Genomic DNA, 10,546 nt, shown 5'->3' with positions numbered 1-10,546 from the left:
CAGGGAGCTGAAACCAGCCCGTTATGCGTGGGTCATGAAACACAGTTTGATGCCAGCCGGGTGGGAGGGCTGGGGTCTTCGTCCAGACCGCTCCTGAACACCCGTGGTTCCTCGGTATGTGCAGGCAGCAATATGTGGAGACGTGAACACCACACTGCCTCCCAGGGCTGGGGGTCGGCCTTACAGCTGTAGAGCGCCCATCCTCAGGCCCCAGAGCCGGAGGTGACTGGGCTGTGACCCCGCAGGAGGGTGTCTCTGCTGGCCTGTGCTAGCAGCGCAGCGCTGTCTCCAGTGGGCAGCCGGCCAGCTTCCCCTGGTGGGCTCAGCAGGGGACGAGGCTGAGGCTTCCCTGGAGGGAGCCCCTCGGTCCCCAGAGCTGCCCCCTGGCTGCGGCCCCTGCTCATCCTGCCCTTCTCGGAAGCAGGTGGAGGGCCCCCCAAGGGGGGCACCAGGAGCTGGCTGCCGTTCCAGGCTGGCCCCTCGCTGCCCTCGTGGCGGGAGGGCACATCCTTCCTTGCGACACTCCGTTTCCCAGCCTGTCAAGCGGAGCCACCCACCCAGCGGCCGCGGTGCTTGCCAGGCCCTCTGGGTGCTTTCAGAGACCTGCATGCCGGAGAACACCCCTTTTAATGGAGTCTCTGTAGGGCAGTTGATCTCTGGGGACGCGGGGAACCCCAGCACTGATGCACTTCCCAAACTTCTTTGCAGAGAATTCCCTGGAGTTCTCCATAAAATACAGATTCCTGGGCCCAGTCTGGACTGGTTAACCTGGAGCCTGTGGGGGGGAGCCGAGGGGTCAGCCAGGGCCCAGGGGTGCTGTGGGAGGAGCGAGGTGGGAGGTATGGGGTAGAAGGAGCGGGGTGGGAGGAGCTGGGAGGGGGAGGAGTGGGGTGGGAGGAGGTGGGAGGAGCCAGGGGCGGGAAGAGGTGGGAGGAGCCGGGGGCGGGAGGAGCTGGGGGTGGGACGAGCGAGGTGGGCGGGGTGGGAGGGGCCAGAGGTGGGAGGGGTGCAGTGGGAGGGGCGCGGTGGGAGGAGTTGGGTGGGAGGGACGAGGTGGGAGGAGTGAGGTGGGAGTGGAGGGGTGGGAGGAGTGCGGTGGGAGGAGCCAGGGGGCCCCCCTTCTGGCACAGGCGCCCTGTCCGCCCCTTCCTGCTTCTTGCCCTTCAGCTTATAAGAGGGTGAGCACCCTCCGCCTTACCCGCTGAGGCTCCCCCAACCCTGACTGCTCAGCCCCGCATTCCAGTGCCTGGCATATAGTTGGTGCTCAAGAGATGTTTGTTGAATGAACAAATGTGACTTTGAGCTGTCACTTCTGCTCTGGGGTAAATGTGTATTTGCATGTGAAAGGGCATTGCACCCAGAGTTCTTAAGGTTTCAGAAGGCATCAGCCATGCGGAGCAGCCCGTGACCCTGCCCGTGACCCTGCCCGTGACCGCCTCACCAGGGGCCCGCCGAGCTGTGGCACCTCCCGCAGCTGGCCCTGCTGTGTCATCATATAACAGGATCGCGAGGACCCCTGCGCTCAGCCCCTCCCCCCGGCACAGGGGCCCCTCGGGTCTCTCCGAAGGGGCTGGTGGGGAAGGGTGAGGCCAGGCGGCCAGGCCTGGCTGGAGTGCGACCCTCTACCCTCCCTGCCCTGAGGGTCGGTGGCCGGTGCCCAGCGGTGGGTGAGGGTGTGCAGCAGGGAGGGGTCCTTTATCAGCAGCAGCAGCTGATCTGAGGAGCCTAATCGCCCGTTTCCTGTGGGCCATTGATCCTCTAACTGCATCTCCAGCTTCAGGCCAGCTGTCTGCCATTCTGGGCACTCACAGCCTTCGGAAAAATGTCAAATTTTCCTGGTATCAGCAGGAAAATAGGAAACGACTTGGAAAAGGGGGCTGTGTCAGACAATGGTTTAAGGAAGCCCAGCTGTGGATAAACAGTCCTGGTTGCCCTTTGGACTCTATGGGTTTAAACACACGCTCAGGAATGCGCGTTCTGTGCCGGAAGATAAACAACCTAGAAATGAAGCCGGCCAGCTCACGTTGCCGGTGGACGCAGGAGGCCGGCAGGGGGCCCGCAGCTGCTCTGATGCAGGGACTCATCCCGGGGCCTCCGCCGGCGGCTGCGGACAGGTGCACAGCTTCCTGGAGCTCAGCGCGTGCTGGGCGGTCAGTGCGGAGCCGGGCCTTGCCAGGTGGGCCCACTCTGCTGCCCGGAGAGGGGGTGTGCATGAGGCCTGCTCATTTCTCTGGCCCATCTGCAGGCAAGCAGGCTCCAGGATTTGTTTGGGGTCTTCAGGCGGCTTCTGTGTTTTCTCTACAGGAGTAGGGCATTTGGGAACTGATATTAAAAGGTACTGGGCTTCCCTGGTGGCTCAGTGGTAAAGAATGCTCCTGCCAAGCAGGAGATGTGGGTTCGATCCCTGGGTTGGGAAGAGATCCTGGAGGAGGGAACGGCAACCCCCTCCAGTATTCTTGCCTGGAAAATCCCATGCGCAGAGGAGCTTGGCTACAGTCCATGGGGTTTGCAAAGAGCTGGACATGACTGAGTGACTAAATGACAGCAACAACAGCGCATTAAAGGTGCACTTCAGTTCAGTTCAGTTCAGTCGCTCAGTCGTGTCCGACTCTTTGCGACCCCATGAATTGCAGCACACCAGGCCTCTCTGTCCATCACCAACTCCCGGAGTCTACCCAAACCCATGTCCATCGAGTCAGTGATGCCATCCAACCATCTCATCCTCTATCGTCCCCTTCTCCTCCCGCCCCCAATCCTACCCAGCATTAGGGTCTTATCCAATGAGTCAACCCTTCGCATCAGGTGGCCAAAATATTGGAGTTTCAGCTTCAACATCAGACCTTCCAACGAACACCCAGGATTGATCTCTTTTAGGATGGATTGATTGGATATCCTTGCAGTCCAAGGGACTCTCAAGAGTCTTCTCCAACACCACAGTTCAAAAGCATCAATTCTTCGGCACTCAGCTTTCTTCACCATCCAACTCTCACATTCATACATGACCACTGGAAAAACCATAGCCTTGACTAGACGGACTTTTGTTGGCAAAGTAATGTCTCTGCTTTTAAATATGCTATCTAGGTTGGCCATAACCTTCCTTCCAAGGAGTACGCGTCTTTTAATTTCATGGCTGCAATCACCATCTGCAGTGATTTTGGAGCCCAAGAAAATAAAGTCTGACACTGTTTCCACTGTTTCCCCATCTATTTGCCATGAAGTGATGGGACCAGATGCCATGATCTTAGTTTTCTGAATGTGGAGCTTTAAGCCAACTTTTTCACTCTCCTCTTTCACCTTCATCAAGAGGCTCTTTAGTTCTTCTTCACTTTCTGCCATAAGGGTGGTGTCATCCACATATCTGAGGTTATTGATATTTCTCCCGGTAATCTTGATTCCAACTTATGCTTCTTCCAGCCCAGCGTTTCTCATGATGTACTCTGCATATAAGTTAAATAAGCAGGGTGACAACATACAGCCTCGACGTACTCCTTTTCCTATTTGGAACCAGTCTGTTGTTCCATGTCCAGTTCTAACTGTTGCTTCCTGACCTGCATACAGGTTTCTCAAGAGACAGGTCAGATGGTCTGGTATTCCCATCTCTTTCAGAATTTTCCACAGTTTATTGTGATCCACATAGTCAAAGGCTTTGGCATAGTCAATAAAGCAGAAATAGATGTTTTTCTGGAACTCTCTTGCTTTTTCGATGATCCAGCGGATATTGGCAATTTGATCTCTGGTTCCTCTGCCTTTTCTAAAACCAGCTTGAACATCTGGAAGTTCACAGTTCACGTATTGCTGAAGCCTGGCTTGGAGAATTTTGAGCATTACTTTACTAGCATGTGAGATGAGTGCAATTGTGCGGTAGTTTGAGTATTCTTTGGCATTGCCTTTCTTTGGGATTGGAACGAAGACTGACCTCTTCCAGTCCTGTGGCCACTGCTGAGTTTTCCAAATTTGCTGGCATATCGAGTGCAGCACTTTCACAGCATCACCTTTGAGGATTTGAAATAGCTCAACTGGAATTCCATCACCTCCACTAGCTTTGTTCGTAGTGATGCTTTCTAAGGCCCACTTGACTTCACATTCCAGGATGTCTGGCTCTAGGTGAGTGATCACACCATCGTGATTATCTGGGTCATGAAGATCTTTTTTGTACAGTTCTTCTGTGTATTCTTGCCACCTCTTCTTAATATCTTCTGCTTCTGTTAGGTCCATACCATTTTTGTCCTTTATCGAGCCCATCTTTGCATGAAATGTGCCCTTGGTATCTCTAATCTTCTTGAAGAGATCTCTAGTCTTTCCCATTTTGTTGTTTTCCTCTACTTCTTTGCACTGATTGCTGAGGAAGGCTTTCTTATCTCTCCTTGCTTTTCTTTGGAACTCTGCATTCAGATGGGAATATCTTTCCTTTTCTCCTTTGCTTTTCGCTTCTCTTCTCTTCCCACGGAACAAAGTTCCTGGAAGTGGCCCCTTGGCTCTCTGGTGGTGAAAATCAGGCGTGGCCTGCGCTGCTTGATGCTGAAGGAGCCATATACTTAATGCCCCTGAGAGTGACTGAGGTGCCAGAGCCCTCATCCTGGGTGGGGGGCTGAGCTCTGCACCCCCTGTTGTGTCAGATCCTTAGGCCCAAGCACCTGGTGGGGACGCCCCTGTGGCCTCTTGGTTTCTGAGACTAAGATGTGGATGAGCCCCGGGAGCAGGGGACGCTGCCGAGGAGCTCTACTCCCCAGGAGATGGGGGAGTCTTGCCTCCACCCCCACCCCTGATGGCTCCTTTTGTCACCAGGCCACCTTTGCCACATGGTGGCCCGGGGTGAGCTCAAGGGCATCTCGTCTGGTCTGAAAGCTGTGGTCTGAGCACCACCCCATTTAGAACCAATTCCAGTGCCCAGCAGGAGAGGGGCTGCCAGGTCCTGGGGGAGCAGAAGGCTTTGCTGACTGCTGCAGCCTCCATCTGTCTTAAGAGGAGGATGCAGCCGGGTCTGCCCTCAGCCTGCCCTCCACCCATGCGCCCACCTGGTGCCTCGGGTTGCCTGCCTCCCGAGGTTGCAGCTGTGAACATCGTGGGGAAATATTTGGCAATAATAACATACGTGGCACTTCCCTGTGGCTCAGCAGTAAAGACTCTGCCTGCCAACGCAGGAGACCTGGATTCGACCGGTGGGTTGGGAAGATCCCCTGGCGGAGGCCATAGCAACCCACTCTAGTATCCTTGCCTAGAAGATCCCATGGATGGAGGAGCCTGGCGGGCTACAGTCCATAGGGTTGCAAAGAGTTGGACACGACTGAGCACGTCAGGTAGCCTTGTTTGTAAGCTCACCGTGGTTTGCAGATACGGCTCTGTAATATTGCTTATCTGTTCTGAAGGTCAGCAGGTGGCCTTCAGTAACCTCCCCCTCCCCAATTATTATTATTCTTTATGCTCCAGGGAAGGAACTAGGCGTCCAGTAGATGCTGAGGGCTCGCCCGAGTGGAGACACAAGTGGATAAACCCGGCTCTGCAGGCCGGGCCCCAACCTGCTGCTCTGAAATTGAGGAGCAGGGGTTCGCAGAGCGGAGCAGAGGATGAAACAGGAGGGATGGAGGAGAGGAAAGAGGGACGTGCAGAAGAAGAATTGTTTTAACAGCAGTTAACGTGAGAAGCAGTTAACTGCTTCTTTGCAGTTTTGGCCCTCAGCTCTCTGAGTCCTGGGGGCTCTGTCCACGCAGTGAGACCCCTCTTCACAGAGCAGCTATTCCTAAGACTCAGAGCAGCTCTCCATGCATTTTGCCCTGTCTACACGTCCCTTTGTGTTCTCATGTATAGAGTCCATTTGTTTCAGACATTCCACTACAAAGATGCAAATGCACTTGAGTTTCCTTCTCCAGGATGAGTGTCCTCAGCTCTCTCATTTGGGGCTCACGGGGCAGAGCCTCTGGACCTTCTCCGCTGCCCCATCCTAGGTGTTCTGGGAGGCCATGACCGCAGCCCTGCCACCCCAACTCACAGCAGGACTACACTTCCCAGCAGCCCCTGCTGATATGGACTTCACTTCCCAGCATCCCACCTTGTTAGGGACTATAGTTCCCAGCATGCAGTGCTTACAGGAAATACTGTGACTGGAGTTCTGGCCAGTGGAATGTGGGGAGCCATTTGGGTTTCCTCCAGACCTGTCCCAGGAAGATCCCACCTGTGCTGCTCCCCTCCTGGGAGAGAGATGCCAGGGTGCTTTTGGAAGCCTCATGTTCCAGATGGCAGCCCCTCCTTGCCTAGATCCCTGAGTGACCACCTGGAGCGAAGGACCACCTCCCTGCCCACTCCTGGAGCCACCCCAGCCGTGACTTCCCTTTCACGGGCTGATCTATCAGTCACTGTAGCCAAGACTCTGCTAGCGAACATGGTCCCATAGCCAGGGGATGGCAGAAAGCCAGTTGTCACCGTCCACCAAGACCTCCAGATCACTTCTGTATAGCTCGCCCCAAGGCACGCGCCCTAGGGTACCATCAGCCCTCGGTGGGCCCACTGGCACTGCCAACTCCTGATGAATCAAGGCCCCCCATTCCCCGCCCACCGCCCCCCAGATACTCCCTGCAGATTGGCCTGAGAGCAGGGCAGGCAGGGCAGGGAGATGTCCCCAAAGCAGCCTCCTGCACACGGCACTGCAACAATGGCTCATGTCCCTAGATTGGGACACGTGGCAACATGCCTGCGGACAGATGGCAATTATTTCTCAAAACCAGCTGAAGGCCGAGCAGTGGACCGTGTGGCCTGTGGCTCCCGTGAGGGGCTGGGGGTGGGGATGACAGCCTCTCAGGTCAGGTCCCAGGCTCTCAGGGAGGCAGCCCCGTGCTTGCGAATGCACCACTTTTCCCTAAAAGAACACATTGCTCATTATTGGGCTTTCTCTGGCATGAAAGGAAGAGTTTTTGTATGAAAAAGAAGGCGCTGGTCATCCACCAATCGCAGAAAAGTAACTGACGCAGCCCCCGTCCCTCCTGTTTCACCTCCCGTGACGTTAGTCCAACGTGAGGGCCGGTGACCCGGGGACATCTTTGGTTTCCCATTAAATGAAAATGAGAATTGTCTTGAGTGATGAATTATCTGGGCGATCCTGCCAGAAGTGAAGTGCGCCTGGGCTCAGAGAGAAAGCAAAGCACACGGTGTCCTTGAGCCCGTCTGTGAGACTTTTCCTTCCTGGCCTGGCTTCCCCGGGGGGCGGAGGGTGAGGACAAAGGGCCAGGCCTCCTGGAGAGTCTGGGCTGGGGACGCAGAGCCTGGAGGGCACTCGAGCGCCCCGGGGGTGTGCGCCGGGCTGGGCTTGTGTACTTGTGAGGGGAAAGGAGGGCACAGAACCCGGCTCGGGCCCCACAGCCTGGCCCTGTCCTTGCCTGAACCCACTGCCCTGCCGTCAGTAGCAGCCTCACCGCCCCACCACAAGATGCTGCCTCTGCTCACAGGACCCAAGTCACTGGGGGGCAGTGGACCCCAGGGGCTGATACGCTGGTGGGAAGGGACCATTCCAGAGCCCTGGGAGGTTTGTCTGAACCCACAGAGCCTGTCGGAGCTGAAGGGTCAAAGCCCTGCCCTGGGCAGGGGGCCTGAGCCTGGGCTTCTTAGGCTGCGGGGCCGAGGGACCATGTGAGGAGGAGCCAGGAGCTGGGTCTTCCCAGACCAAAGTGGGGCGGAGGTTCGGGCCTCCCCTGTGAGTGGCGGTGTGCAAGGTGGGCATGGCCACGCGGTTCTGAGGACCATCTCGGGATGGGGCAGTGATAGTGGCCTCCCGGAGCAGCCCCTGAGAGAAGGGAACTGTGGCGAGTGGACGTGAGCTCACCGGCTGGGGTCCGGCCCAGGCAGGCCAGGGCTGCCCTGCGTCCCCAGCGCCTCTGTCCTCCCCATCCCTCCTCCAGCCCCTTTCCCCAGGAGGACTCGGGCTCCCTTCCCAGATGGCTGCCCCCACTCGGCTGCCACCTCTGCCTCGGCCCCCAGGAACCCGCGTCAGGGGCTGACGGGCTCGCCAAGGGGCACTTGTCTGTCCACGCGTGGTCATGACATCAGCGTGCTTCCAGTTTGAGACTCATAGGAGCTGGCCCTCCTCCCCCGCCCCCCCCCGCACACACACACCCATCTGGACATCACACTCCTTCTGACGGGGGGACTCCCTGTGGAGGGGTTTTTGGCTTTAGTTTCCCAGGGCTGAAGTAGCAAGGGCCCCAGAGGATGCCTACCTCCCCCAAGCATGTTCCCTCACCATCTACAGGCCAGAAGTCCTAGAGTGAGGCTCCTTCTGAGCTACAGGGAGAACCTGTTCCAGGTGTCCCTCCTGTTTCTGAGTTTGCTGACGAGCTGCGTGGTCCTTGGCAGGAGGACCTCCATCTCCATCTTCACTCAGGACTCTCCCCGGGGGCCCATCTGGGCCCCGACCTCCCCTTTTCATAAGAATACCAGTCACGTTGGATTCAGGACCACACTACTCTAGCGTAACTAATCCACGCTACTCTTATCCTAGCTAACACGAACAATGACCCTGTTCCAAAATCAGGTCACTGCTAAGGCCCTGGGGGGTCAGGAGTTCAAAATGTGAATTTTGAGGATCTTCCCAGGTGGTGCTTGCTAGTGGTAAAGAATCCTCCTGCCAACACAGGAGAGTCAAGAGTCAAGGGTTCGATCCCTGGGTTGGGAAGATTCCCCTAGAGAAGGAAATGGCAACATGCTCCAGTATTCTTATTTTTTCTTTTATTAAAGTTTATTTATTTTTAATTGAAGGGTAATTGCTTTATAATATTGTGTTGGTGTCTGGCAAACATCCACATGAATCAGCCACAGGTATACATATGTCGCCTCCCTGCTCCAGTATTTTTGTCTGGGAAATTTCATGGACAGAGGAGCCTGGTGGACTATATATAGTCCATGGGGTCAAAAAGAGCTGGACATGACTGAGCGCAAACACACACACACACACACACACACACACACACACACACACGATGAATTCTGACAGGAACACAGTGCAGCCCCCGGTAACCTGGCAGGTGAAGTGAACTTCACAGAACTCGGACAAGCAGACCCGTGAGCGGCCCTCCTTGGTTTCCAGCCTCATGATATCCAAGGATGCCGCCCTTGACCCCTCCTCATTGCCACCTGCCCACCTCCTGACCAGCCCCTCCCCCAACCCGCAGGGACTATGGAAGCCAGTTTATCATCCCTCCACCAAATACAGACACCGCTCTAGACGATGTTGAGGCCCCCGTAGGCCACACATTCACCATCCTAGCCCCGACCCCGCAGCTTTCTCAAGATTATTCAAGCAGACACGCTCATGACCTTGAGCTGTGTCTCGGCATCGCACTGAGACTTGGATCTGCACCCTCGGTCTCTACCACAGCCTCCTGCCTCCTGATTCTTCACCCTCTGACACCTGCCCTGTGACCTGATCCAGAGGTCAATTCCTGTACTGTTCAGGCTCTTTGGGTCACAGGTCACGGAAACCCAACTTCAGTGACTGGCTTGCCCAGAACAGGAGCTGAAGGCTGCAAGCACAGTGGCCCTGTGGGCTCGGGGAGTGGTCCGTTCTCTCTACACCCCCCTCTCCTGTCCCCTTCCCCCCTCTGTCTCGTTTGGACTGACTTTGTTCTTCCCGGCTGCCACGGTGGCCACTGGAGCCCAAGTCTGGATTCTTCTGGCTTGTGACCCAGAATAAAGAAAGAGACTTTCCTTCTGGCGGAGGTCAAGTGTTAAATCTCATCCAAGGGCTCTGACCGGCTGTGCTTGGCTCTCACGTGGTCACTGGACCAGTCACTGGCTGCAGGAGTTGCAGAACCAACCCCACCAGTGCCGAGGGGAAGCCTGGCCCATCGCTGAGGGTCCCTCCAGTTAAGCTGTCTGGCTTCACCATTTTGACCAGCAGACATTTTCATCCAGAGAAAGTTTCTGACTCCACGTCCATGCACCATGGTCTTCATCAGAATTGTACCAACAGCTGCTGAGGTCTGCCGGGGAAGCATTTTCTGAAGCTGATCCCATTAAGCCGGTTTAGTTCTTGGATCAGTTTCTACACAGTGCAGTTAACCAGACTGTTTCCATTTTTATTTTTCAGTGACAATTTGATTCATGCATTCTTGTGGGTTTTTTTAGGGTTTTGTTTTTGTTTTTTAACGATGTCTAATTTCAACAATTGTATCTTCTGCTAATGTGTATTCTTTTGTGGCCATTACTTCCACAAAGCCAAATTTCTTGGTAATTTGCACAGATCAAAATTTTAAGAATTTTTCTATTCTTCTGTCAATCTGAATCAACGAATTTAACATGTGTATTTTTACATAATGTCAGTTTCATTTTCTGTTAATTATTTCTACCAGCTCTCATTTTCCCTGCTTCAGTTTCATAGTTCCCAATATTAGCAATGATTTTTTTGTTGTTCAATTTTTATCTATAACAATTTTTATTGCATGCAATTTCAATTTTTGTTGGCTTTATTTTATGTTATTCCTACCAATAATAATGCATTTGAATTGGGAAAAAATCCAATACTTGTTTTTTAGCTAGCCCTGAAAAAATGGCATGTAATTAC

The sequence above is a fragment of the Giraffa tippelskirchi genome, chromosome 5 (genome assembly GCF_054371585.1).
Source record: "Giraffa tippelskirchi isolate mGirTip1 chromosome 5, T2T-mGirTip1v1.2.pri, whole genome shotgun sequence".
In the NCBI taxonomy this organism is placed as follows: Eukaryota; Metazoa; Chordata; class Mammalia; order Artiodactyla; family Giraffidae; genus Giraffa; species Giraffa tippelskirchi.
The sequence above is the reverse complement of the archived record's forward strand: the minus strand, read 5'-3'. Positions refer to the sequence as shown.